This window comes from Lissotriton vulgaris, chromosome 2_1, assembly GCF_964263255.1.
Source record: "Lissotriton vulgaris chromosome 2_1, aLisVul1.2, whole genome shotgun sequence".
In the NCBI taxonomy this organism is placed as follows: Eukaryota; Metazoa; Chordata; class Amphibia; order Caudata; family Salamandridae; genus Lissotriton; species Lissotriton vulgaris.
In genome coordinates, this window is record NC_141687.1 from 631,635,301 (window position 1) to 631,647,774 (window position 12,474).

Here is a 12,474-nt window from a genome sequence, read left to right on the forward strand (position 1 = left end):
GTGAGTGTGGGTGAGTGCCAAAGGGTCAGTGAAGGACTTAACAATTTTTAAAATCTCCCTAGATGAGTTTTTAGCATTCTCAATCCTATCGGCCGGAAAATCTCTTTTATTATCAATCAGGAGTTTGCGGTATTCTTTAAGAGCTAAGCGATAGCTTAGCTTACTTGCTGCAGAATAGGCCAATCTCCAACTGGGTTCAAGTTTTTTACACTCAGATTTTTTTAGTCTGAGTTCCTCTGAATACCAAGGTGCCGAAGGGGAAGATCTGGGAGACTTTACTGCTTTCAATGGGGCTAGTAGATCAAGCACGCCACTTATCCAACTATTTAAGTTGGAAATGCCAGCCTCCAGATCGTTAGGGGGAGTAGGTAAGGAGTCCTGCTATTTTAAACGCTTGGGGCCCAACTGACTTAAACTTCAAAGAGCGTATGTGGGTAGCTTTGGGATTGATGGTGGCAGAGCAGAACATCTCAAGATTGTGGAAGGCCCAGCTCCTGCCAAGTATAGAGGAATGGAGTAAAGATATGGATTGGTGCATGGTCATAGAAAAGACCATTTATGGAGCTAGGGGTGCCCTGCCAAGTGGACACAAGTTTGGGACAAGTGGAACACCCATAGGGGAGAGATATGTGAGGCTCCCAAGACGAGGGAAGAAACCATCACCCAGGATCTTCACATGTTATAATTGTGACTATTATTTTGCTGTATTGTCATTGATTTGCTGAGTGTCTCACCTCTGGCAATACGCTGTTGCCGTTCTAAGTGTATACTGCTTTTCTCCTATATCGTATCTGGATTTCAATAAAAAAAAAAAGGAAAACAATGTAGTGTATGGTACAGCCTTATATTCTGAATAAAGCTGTTTTTATCCTTGTGCAGATTTTTAGGTTTTCATGTGAAGTGAGGCAGTTGGAGATGCCAAGATAAGTTAGTAGACATAGTAATGCTAAGTTAGTAGACGTAGTAATGCTAAGATAGTCATATGTTTTTACGTGATTAAAGCAAATCTACAGCTAAGTCTACCAAAGCCCAGTCTAGTACCTGTTCTTTTGTATCCATTGTCAAGCAGCATGTAATATGCAATTAGCCAAATATCTTACTGTCCAGGAAGGCAACAAGTTGGTAGTTTTTTGGGATCAGATCTATATCCCTTTTTGTGGCTTGTGATCAAGATGCTGCCATACCAGGATAAAGGTTAAGTTCTGTCTTTAACCCATGCCCAAACAAAGCTTTACATTTAAAAGATCAACAAGCATTGGCATAGCCAATAGGTCTCGCCTTTGGGACCTTATAAGTGTTTAGTTATCCAGCACAATATCCTTGGTGCAACAACATCAACTGTTGCATGGCTAAAAATGTATAAGGTCCCAAAGGCGAGACCTATTGGCTATGCCAATGCTTGTTGGAACTGCCGGTGCTCAGCACTGGCAAGACCTGGGCCACTTAAAGCCTGTATTGCTGGTACTTATCAACATTAGATAATAGGTACTGCATGACTGTGAGTGTTTCATTAGAGCACCGATTTTGATTACACCTTTACAAAGAAGTGAACATGGTTTTGTGGATAGCCACAAAGATGGTCTAATTTGTACTGCAAGTGTTATTACAGTTCTCTGCACTGTGCCTCCAAGTCACTCATATGTTTGTTTCTCGTGATAGCGTTTTCTGTCATCCAGGCCACTATACATAAGATCATTTCCTCTGCTTTATATCCCGTGCACGGTTATCAGATAACTATCACTAACATATAACGTCAGCAAGGGCTTTAAGTAGGCCGGGTCCTGCTGGTGCTCAACACTAAAAGTACTAAAAGCAGGTGCATCGAGGGTCCAATTTTGCCCTCACCCTCACGGTTCTCAATATAAGAAGCTGACAGTGCTCGTCTGAAGGTCTGCCCACTGCCTTCCGGTATCACCATGAAAATAGAAAACAGGCAATGCTCAAAAATACATGCTGATATAGTGACGGGAGGGTTATTTAGTTTTCAACAACTAGGAACTCGTTTGAGTAAATCGGAGAAATGACTGGGGAATAAAAATAAATGCAGAGCATGTTTGCATAATTATACTCATTTCAATGACATAAAAAAATAGTTTATTTTACAAATACACAACATAGTTTCTTCAACTAAAAAGAAAATGCCCTACAAAATCGTTTTTGCTGGTGTAAATGCTGAAACTAACATTGAAGTGGCTAGAGAAAGAAAGAGCAAGGCTACGTGGGTACCTGCGTGGCACCATTAAAAACAAGCGTTTGGAATGCACCAGGAATCACATTTAGGTGAGTTTGAGCTATTGGCATTGTACAAAACAATGCCTTTTATTTATGTTTTCGTTTTTGAAACATAAATAAAACGCATTGTCATTTACAATGCCAATAGCTTAAACTCGCGTAAATGCGAGACCTATTGCAGTGCAAAGGCTTGTTGAACAGTAAGGCTGAGGTGACAGGATGGAGGGAGGGCTAGGGACAGGGCAGAAGCAGTGACTGGGCACAGTAGAAGCGAGGCAGAAGTAAGATGAGAATCTAGTTTTCATGGATGGGTTTATTGGAAATCAGCCTGAATATAACAAATAAAGAAGACTTTTGAAGCACATTAATCCAAAAATCCGACTCTCGGGAGCAACAGTACAAAGTGAGCCGGGGGAAAGCTGGACACTGTGCAGGGGGCAGTAAGTAACTCGCTGCCAGGAAATAGACACACTAGAGCCAAATTTCGGGGGGGTGGGGGGGAGGGAGGTAATTCTTCCAGCAATAGTCCGAGTCGAGCTGCAGGGGCTCTAGAAGGGGTAAAAAAAAAAACAAAGCCTCATTAATAAGCAAATGGTCTTTTAAAGACCTGTGAAGTATTCTGGTGCAGCTGTGTGAATGAATGAAATATTATTTATAATGCGCAACTATGCCCAATGGGCGTCAAGGCGCCTAAACCAAATAAAAAGCTGTTAGCAGACAGAAACAGAGCCTACTGGTATGCCTTAATAAAGAGCCAAGTTTTCAATGACTTCCTAAAGAGGTCGAGGGAAGGAAGTAGTTTGATTTCAAGGGGGAGGGAATTCCACATCAGAGGTGCCAATATGGAGAAAGCTTTGCTCCCCCATCTAGCCTTCTTGGCTCTGGGGATTACCAGTTGATTAAGCTCGCTGGATCGTAAACATCTGCTCGGAACATATCTGGTGAGTAATGAACCAAGGGCATCAGCCGAGCCTGCAGTTAAAGCCTTATATGTAAGGCAAAGAAGTTTAAAAGTGATCCTTGAGGGAATGGGGAGCCAATGGAGGTTCTTCCTCGCTAGGGTCATAGAAGCCAACCAGGGCAAAGCGAGAGCAAACCGCGCTGCAGCGTTCTGAATGACCTGCAAACGCTGAAGCAGGTCCTTGTTGGCCCCGGCGTATACTGAGTTACAGTAATCAAGCCTTGAGCCAACAAGGGCAATCACCGCCTGTTTCCGTGCCTGTGGGGACAGATAGTGCACGATCCTTTTCAGGGTCTTGATGACACCCCAACAGGTCGCAACCGTTCTGTTAACCTGTAGCTCCATGGAGAGCTGGGTGTCAAAGATGACGCCAAGGTTCCTGGCAGATTTAGTAGGTATAGGGCAGCTACCTAAAGAAGGAGGCCACCAATCACCTGACCACATGTCCTGGTCCTTGCCAAAGACCAGGACCTCTGTCTTGTCCCCGTTCAACTTTAGGGAGTTGGAGACCATCCACTCTGCAACAAGTTGCATGCAGGCCCTAAAGTTAGAAGCAGTTTCACTAACAGAGTGGGTCAGGGATACCATAATCTGCGTGTCGTCAGCATACGACACTACCTCCATCCCCTGAGATCTTACAAGTCTTGCAAGGGGGGCCACGTAGATGTTGAACAGGGTCGGACTCAATGCCGACCCCTGTGGCACCCCACATTGCAAGGACTTAGCAGGGGAGAGGTATTCACCTAGCATGACACGCTGCTCTCGATGTTGTAAAAAGGAGCTCAGGAGGCTGAGTGCCGGCCCAACTACCCCTGCCTCCCTTAACCTAGATGTTAAAGTCAGGGGAGACAGGGTGTCGAAGGCTGCTGAAAGATCTAGCAGCACCAGTACGGTGGTGAGACCCAAATCTACTTTTCTGCGGATGTTATCCATGACTTTCGTCAAGGCAGACTCCGTGCTATGTAGCTTTCTAAAGCCATGTTGGGACCCGTCCAAGAAGCCTGAGGTGTCAAGGAAGTTTGAAAGATGGAAATTCAAATGGGTCTCCAACATCTTAGCAGGGGCTGGCAGCAGAGAGATGGGTCTGAAGTTCTTCAGCACTGCAGGGTCTAAGGTGGTCTTTTTCAGAAGCGGCTTTACGATGGCTCTCTTCCAGAGTGACGGAAAGATACCCTGTTCCAAGGCTCCATTCATTACCTCAAGCATCGGGGGAAGAATGGTCTCTCTGCAGTTCTTAAGTACTTTAAGAGGCACTGGATCAAGAGGGGATGAAGATTTTGTTTTATCCAACAGGCTATTGAGATCTTCTAGAGTGAGAGCCGGGAAGTGTTCAAGGGACTGAGGGGAGTCTTTATTCCAGGCTTCCAGTCGTGTAATTTGCGAGGAGTCCTCCGAACTGAGCAAGTTCCTCTGCGACTTTAGGGCTATGTAAATATCGTCTATCTTTTTGTAGAAAAAGTTCAATATGTCATCACATAGCTCCTGGGAAGCAACTACTGGGTCAGGAACCTGAAGAGAGCAAAGGGAGTCTACAATTTTGAAAAGCTCTTTGGAGGATGTTAGAGAACAGGTTAGGTTGGAAAAATAGTCCTGTTTTTCCTTAATGACTCTCTTTTTATACTCCCGTAGTAGACTCTTATAGCCTTCTCTATCTTTGTGATCCCAAGATTTACGCCAGCCACGTTCCTTCTGTCTACATTTTTGTCTGAGAAGCCTCAGATCGGCAGAGAACCAGGGTGCAGATGGCTTCTGTCTAGCTGCAGATTTCAAGGAGGGGGGGGCTAGTTCGTCAACGGCTCTGGTAATGGCATCAGTGAGATCTTGGGCCAAATCATCCACCTTCTGCTGAGTTGGAATACTGATGTTACGAATAAAAGGGGCAAGAGCCTCCTTAGTGAAATTTTTGAAGCTCCTTTTAGATTGTTTTTTGCCAGTGCCCACCGTAACATCAGGGCAGGGAATGTCTAAAGACAGCGGGACTGCTAGATGGTCAGACCAGGTAATTGGTACCGGTAAACCGACTTCTAGTCTGGAATCGTTGGAAAAGATCCCGTCAAGGATGTGCCCCGCCTGGTGGGTCGGGTGGAGAACTAGTTGGACAAAATCACATGCCTCCAGGGAATTAAGCAGAGAGGAAGTATCTTTTGAAGCAGAATCCTCTAAATGGAAATTAATATCGCCCAGGATGGTGAAGTGAGGTCTACCAAAATAAGGTTCTAAAATTCTGAAGAGTTCTGGGCAGAAGTTGGCTCTAGACCCAGGGGGCCTATAGAGTAGGATGCCGGAAAAGGAACTCACCGGAGTGTGTGCAATACAAAAATATAGCGCCTCAAAGGGATCCGTAGAGACCGATAAGGGTTTTATTGTGCAGGAGAGAGTAGATTTAAAAAGAATGGCTATTCCACCTCCTCTACAACGTTCTCTATCTAACCTTAGGAAGGTGTATCCTTCAGGTATGGCCAAGAGCAAATCATGGCCAGCGGACTCCGAAGCCCAAGTTTCTGTAACAAAAACCCAGTCAGGATTCCTCAAACTGACAAAGTCATGAAATTCGATCCCATGTTTGATCAGAGAGCGAGCATTGACCAAAAAACCCTGTTTGGGTTGGGAGATATGGCTGGTGGACTGAAGAGGAATAGTATGGATACGGGCCTGAGTAGGACAAGTAAAAGAACTGTTGCAGGAGGGACACAAACGGGCCCGGCTCAGAACCTCAGGTCTAAGCCGATGATGGCAACAGAGCGCAGGGGGTCTCAGGGAAAGAAGAGTACCATAAAGGTTCTCCAGTGATGGGGGAGGATGCGCGCCAGAAAGCCCAGTGTCCAGCCCGTCCTGCAGCAGCCCGTGTGTGTGCCCGGGCAGCTGTCTCAGCCCAGGCTGACACACACGACAGGGGGGGAGGGAGAGGGGCAGGGGGAGGGGGAGGTGGAGGAAAAGGGGGAGGGTACCGATCTGATTTGAGTGGTCCATAAAAGTCCAGGGCAAGCTCCTGCCATACCCCTTTGGGTAAAGGGGTCATTTGAAGGGGAGCGGGAGGCTCTCCTGATGTCACCAGTTGGCTTTGGGGACAGTCCTTCAGAGTGAGCTCAACCATTTGATCGAGCTGTGGGAACCAGACTCTTTCCCTTAAAGCTCTCTTTGTGGCAACCACTCCTCTATGTCCTTCATGTGCAAGGTTAACCACTCCTTGACGAAGTTGCCTCGGGATGACAATCCGATGATCCCTCAGCAGGAGCCCCTCTGAGGTAGCTGACAGCTCGTCAGTGATGCATCGGAAAGCTTGCCTTTCCTGACGCATTTGAGAGTCACTCGCTTCGTCCTCGCTCTCGTGTCTCCAGCGATGTGTGTGAAGGCGGCGCACTACCTTCTGAAGGACATTGTCCTGCGCCGTAGCATCTTTGATCGCTTCGAGTGGGACTGCAGGCGGTCGGGCTACACTTACCACAAAGTGTATATATTCCTCAGCTATTGACGGCTGTGAGTCATGGGATGCCTGAGGGTGTCTGGACATATAGTCCGCCGGATTCTCACCTTTTCCCGGCTTATGGATGATGGTGAATGTGTATTCCTGCAGACGCAGACCCCATCTTTCAATGCGGGCTGCATCTTGGCTTTGGGATTGCCGAAGATGGTGACAAGGGCCTGGTGGTCCGTGATCATGGTGAAATGTTTGCCGAAGATAAACACATGGAAATGTTCACATGCCCACACGACTGCTAGGCTCTCTTTCTCAGGCTGAGAATAAGCCTTCTCGGTGTCAGAGAGGCTGCGACTGGCGTATGCCACAATGTGACGCCTCTCATTGTCACTGTCGTATTGGGCCAATATAACACCCAAACCCACTGGACTGGCATCCACGGTTATCTCGGTCTTCCTCTTGGTGTTGAAATAGGCCAGATTGTTCGCCGACTCCACCGCTTGTTTGATCTCTTGAAAAGCCCGTTCACACTGAGGGCTCCACACAAATGGTTGGCCTTGCTTGGTGAGGGCACGAAGGAGGTGGCTCATCGTTGCATAGTCCTTGATATATCGGGAGCAATAGCTTGCCATGCCCAGGAACGATCTGACATCGCTGACATCTTGAGGGCTCTTGGTGGTGTTGAGAGCAATTACTTTTTCGGGGTCGGGCTTCATTCCCGCTCCGGAGAACACGTGACCGAAAAACGTGAGAGTGGACTGCTGGAATTCACACTTGTCTTTATTCAACGTCAAGTTCGCTTCCAGGAGAGCATGGCATACTCGATCCAGGGCTGTGTCATGTTCTTGTGTATTTGATCCATAGACGAGGATGTCGTCACTGTAATTTAGGGAGTTAGGGATGTGCCTGATGGTCTGGCGTATCACCTGTTGGAATATTTCTGCTGCAGAGGAAATGCCGAATCTCAACCTTTTGTACCGAAATAGACCCAGATGAGTGTGGAACGTTGTAATGTATCTTGATTTTTCATGCAGCTCCAACTGATGATATCCCTTGTTGAGATCCAACTTTGAAAACACCCTGGCTCCATTTAGTGCCGATATCATATCACTCAAATGAGGCCCTGGATGCCGTTCCAATTCTATGGCTGTGTTGGGAAGCCTCATATCCACACATAACCTTACTTTCTATGAGGTACCCTTTTTGGGGACGATCACGACCGGTAAAACCCATGGTGTGGGACCATCCATTTTTTCGATAATGTCCGCTTGAAGTAGTTCCTGAATTTCGTCCTCAACTGCCTGCTGAAGGTGAAAAGGCACTCGCCTCGGGTGCTGAGCAATAGGGCGTACTTGGTCGTTGATGTGCAGGCGAATCAAACACTTATTCATCTTGCCAAGTCCACTGAACAACTTGGGGAATTTCCGCACAAAGTCTGGATTGTCATGAACTCGGTATAGGATTTCAACCAGTCGGAGTCTCTCAGCCGTTGGCAGACTGAGAAGGCAATCAGCCTCCGGTCCCTCAATGACGTGGATGTACGCTGGTACTGCTGTGGACTCGTGCTTGAGCGTCATCGCAAACTTGCCCAGACAGGGAAGTGGTTTCTTTGCCATCCAGGTAAATACTCTGACATGCGCGGGACTTAGGACTGGTGGTGGTTTCATCTTGTGATACTCGGTCACAGGCATGTAGTTTAACGAGGACCCACTATCAAGCGCGAATTTGGTGTCGTGAGTCCCCACTTTGATGTCCAGCGGAGGATACCTTTTCAGCTGATCCGGGTCAGCTACCATACATATGTATTCATCCGTGAAGGTTGTCTCTTGAGAGGTCGACCTCGATTCCCTCGACGGTGACCTTCTATTCCATTGAGATCGGTGTGATTCCTTGCTGGAATGAGACGAACCAGAAGACGACAGTGCCCTGGCTTGAACAGCCTTTGCGTGATGTCTCTTTTTTTCTGGTCCGGATCTGGTTGTCTCCCGCCTTCTCTCCACACTGTACACTCCACACGTGGCTTCGAAGTGGTTCTTGCGCCCGCACTTCCGGCATTGTTGGGCCATCGCTGGACAGGTGTCTGTATGTGGGGAGTCATACCCACATCGTTAGCATTTCCGTGGACGTTCTGGTTTCTTGGTGTAACTCGACTTCTTTTCTCTCCTTCTCGATTCATATCGTCGATGGCTTCGATGGGCGTGTCTGAATGCTGGACGGGACCTTCTCTGCCGGCCAGTGGATCGCTTCTGATAGTGGGAGCTTTGAGTCCAATACGCCTGCTCTTTTTTCTCACTCCTTCCTGTCTCCATGGTTTTCGCATGCTCTTCTGCCTGGTCCACGTTTCTTTTATGCACAAACTTTCTGTTGAGTGCATCATGCACTTTGTCATAGGTCCCTTTGTCATCCGTCGGTAGTTCTTTGATCACCTTTCCAATTTCTTTGCCAACGAGATTGCGAAGTGCAATGAGTTTGTCTCTTTCTCCTGTGACTTTTGACCCCTCCAGGTAGTCTTCAAAATCTTCCAGCCACTCCTACCACCGCGGGCCCATGCTTCAGCCCACCACAAGGGTCAATGGTTCCGGGGGGCGTAGATGTGAGATGATGGGCACAACAGGGGCAGCCACCACTGCACCGTCTTCATTCCAGTGTGGTGAGTTCGACGTGGCTGAGCTGAAATGCTAGCGACGCACCTTTGGACTGGCTAGGGCTCGCTTCGCAATGTCCAATGCTTGACTCTGTGCTTGTCACTGTTCTCACTTGCACTCGCCAATGCTTATTTTGCAACTATTAACACGTATCCTTGCAGTCACCAGTGCTTGTTTTGCAATTCTCAATGCTTGTTTTGCAATGTCCAATGCTTGTTTTGCAACTATCAACACGTGTCCTTGCACTCACCAGTGCTTGTTTTGCAATTATCAATGCTTGTTTTGCAATGTCCAATGCTTGTTTTGCAACCATCACCACGTGTCGTTGCACTCACCAGTGCTTGTTTTGCAATTATCAATGCTTGTTTGACTATGTCGGGTGCTGCCTGACTTCAAAATGGCCACCACTAATTTGCACATGGAGGTTGTCCTGAAAAGTGCCTGACTTTAAGATGGCCGCCGTTTTCGAACTTTCAGTCCCCACGAGACTCCATTCTCAGTCATTCTTTCGAGGCATACATGTTCTCCAGGATTCACCGGCAGCATGCGGTCACGTTTCTCTGGTCCCTCTACGCTCCTGGAACTTCAGACACCTTCAGGTATGCTTAGAGAGCATCCCTCGCTGCAGCTTGTCATTGGGGCACTACTCCTCACGCATCGGGGGTGAGCCAGGTATTTTCGCGCGCACAGGCGCTCCTTGTCAGGACACTTCCACTCGTCCTGGGCAGCACGACAGACGCTCCTTGGGCACCGTAGCAGTGGGCACAATCGGGGTGGGCACCCGACTTCTTTTCATTCGCCGCGTGCCGACTTGCACGCATCAAGAGTGAGCCGCGATTTGGCGCGAACCGGCGCCCGGCTTCAAAACACTCCAGCACTCAATGGCACTAATTCCTCTGGGCTCTACGCGACCAGCATATAGCGGAGCAGGGATAATTACCGCTGGCCTCTTGATCTGGGCGGCGGACCCCTTTAGACACACGTGTCTCTACAGCGTTTTCTTCCTTCACGCTGCTAGGGACAGGGACGCTTCTTCGTGGGATTCTCTGGGTGGCAGACTGCACCATCGCACCCTTGTCGCCAGTTGTTGTGTCTTGATTCCAATAACGACAGACAAATAACTTCATTTATCAAGAGCTTTATTCATGTGCTCCTTACTGTTCCCTGTCCCTACTCTAACTGCCCCTTTCCTGTCATGACTCCTCCTCTTCCCCCAACCCCTGGACTCCTCCCAGCCCAACTACTAGAACGTGTACAACATCACAGATTGGAGCACTCCCTTACACAGTAGAGGTCAGGGCTCTGGAATCTGAAATGTAATGCAAATACCCGAGGATGTCTTGGCACTGAGAATCTAAAAACACTCTGAAGACAAACTAATCGGAGGCTCGGCGAGTTAAAAAGATTAAAGAAATCAACCGGGATGTCAGCTGTTTACGAAAGCTAAGAAGATTCGGATGGTTTATGAAGTGTAGTTGCAATTTGTTCTATGGCTGACAGGTGGTATAGACAAAGATGCAGCTGATCTCGGATTTCTATTTTGTTGGTACTACCTGATTTTACTTGCAAGACAGTTGGATCTAGTGCTATACAAGGCCTGTGGGCTAGACAGAGTGCTCTGAAAGCCGGACTTCTCTTTACAGGAGGCCTGTGGAGTTCAGTTAGAACGTTTGACACCAACTTATATTTGGGGAGTTTCTTTAAGAGGCAAGCAGCTGCATTCTGCAGTGTCTGGAGCTTTTTGAGTTCCGCTTGTTGAATGTTCATATAGAGGGCATTACAATAATCAATCCTTGATAAAACAAGAGTGAGGGCTATGGATTTTAGGAGCTGGAAGCAGCAGCGGTGCGTCCATTGGGTGTAGGGGCGTAGCCCCACCAGCCCTGCCTGGACCCGCGGCTGCCGTAAAATAATTAAAATAAAAGTTTTTACTCACTGTGTGACATTAAATATATTTAGCACGATATTGATTCGGCGCCGCCGGGCAGCACCTGACTGAATCGGGAGTGCGCGGGGGGGTGAGGGGGGAGTGCGCGGGGGGTGAGGGGGGGGGGGGGGGGGGGGCGGGCTGGTGTGGTCACGCCGGTGATTGATTGACATCACGACGTCATGAGTCTTCTTCTAGCTGTTTTCCCGCATGTATGCTTCGGGCAGCAACTTGCCCGAGCATGCGCATGAAAGTCCCCAGGGCCCATTAGCTAGGGAGGGGGAGGTGCAGGTTTATGCTGGCGGCACCCCCTGGCAGCAAAAGGGCGACAGGGCGAGCAGTTAGTGTGCCCTCTTCAAGCCCAGGATTGGCCGGTCACCGCGCAGCACAGCAGGGGCAATCCATATTGGATGCCGAGCGTGGGTGCCCTGCAATGGCCAATCACTGTCTCTGTAGTCATGCAGTGATTGGCCCCCTGCCATTTGCGGCGCTGCAGTGTCATTGGATCCGGTTCAGCCAGGTAACGGTTCACTCGCCTCGTGGACGGTGTGTGGAGTGGAGACGACTCACGAGACAGTGCCCTTTGATTGCCTGACGCCGCCGCCTTTCTTTCTGGAGTGGAGTCGACTCATTCTTCTAGTGTGTGATCGATGTGAGTACAGCTCGTCGTCTCCACTGGTCTCTGTCTTTTTTGTCTCCTATCCTACCTTGACCTTCACGCCTTCACCCCTGAGGCTGTCTCTCCTTCGCTTCCAGTTCGCTTCTCCCCCATGTCCCGACTCCCGGGCCCTTCTCCTCGACCCCACTCTTCTGAATTCCTCGAGGAACACACACACGCATCCTCCATGGGTTTTACTATTTTGAAAATCACGTGTACTCAGGAGTTAGTGCACATTCTTGATTATAACCGACTGAGTGGCCACCCATTAGAAAGCAGTTTTAAATGACATAAAAATTTACATTTTGGGACTTGATTCATGCAGCTTTGTCTTGTATCTTCTTTCTTTTTCTGTGTACAGACAGTATTGTTATTTTTAAGATTCTTTTCTGATGCTGTTGGGCTTGTTTAGTGCTTTAGAAAACTTTTTGCACGCAATACAATGAATGCACGCAGGCCAACTGACTGTTAGTTGGGTCATTAAGACTTCATTATGTACAGCGCAAAGAACTGTGGCTAATCGCTAACTTGCTCAAAGATACTTCAATCCATTTGAGTTCGGCTCTGGCCAGTTCAATCACGCTGGAGCCATCATAGCCCAGCATAAATAAAAGTCTCGTGAAATATCAGTTT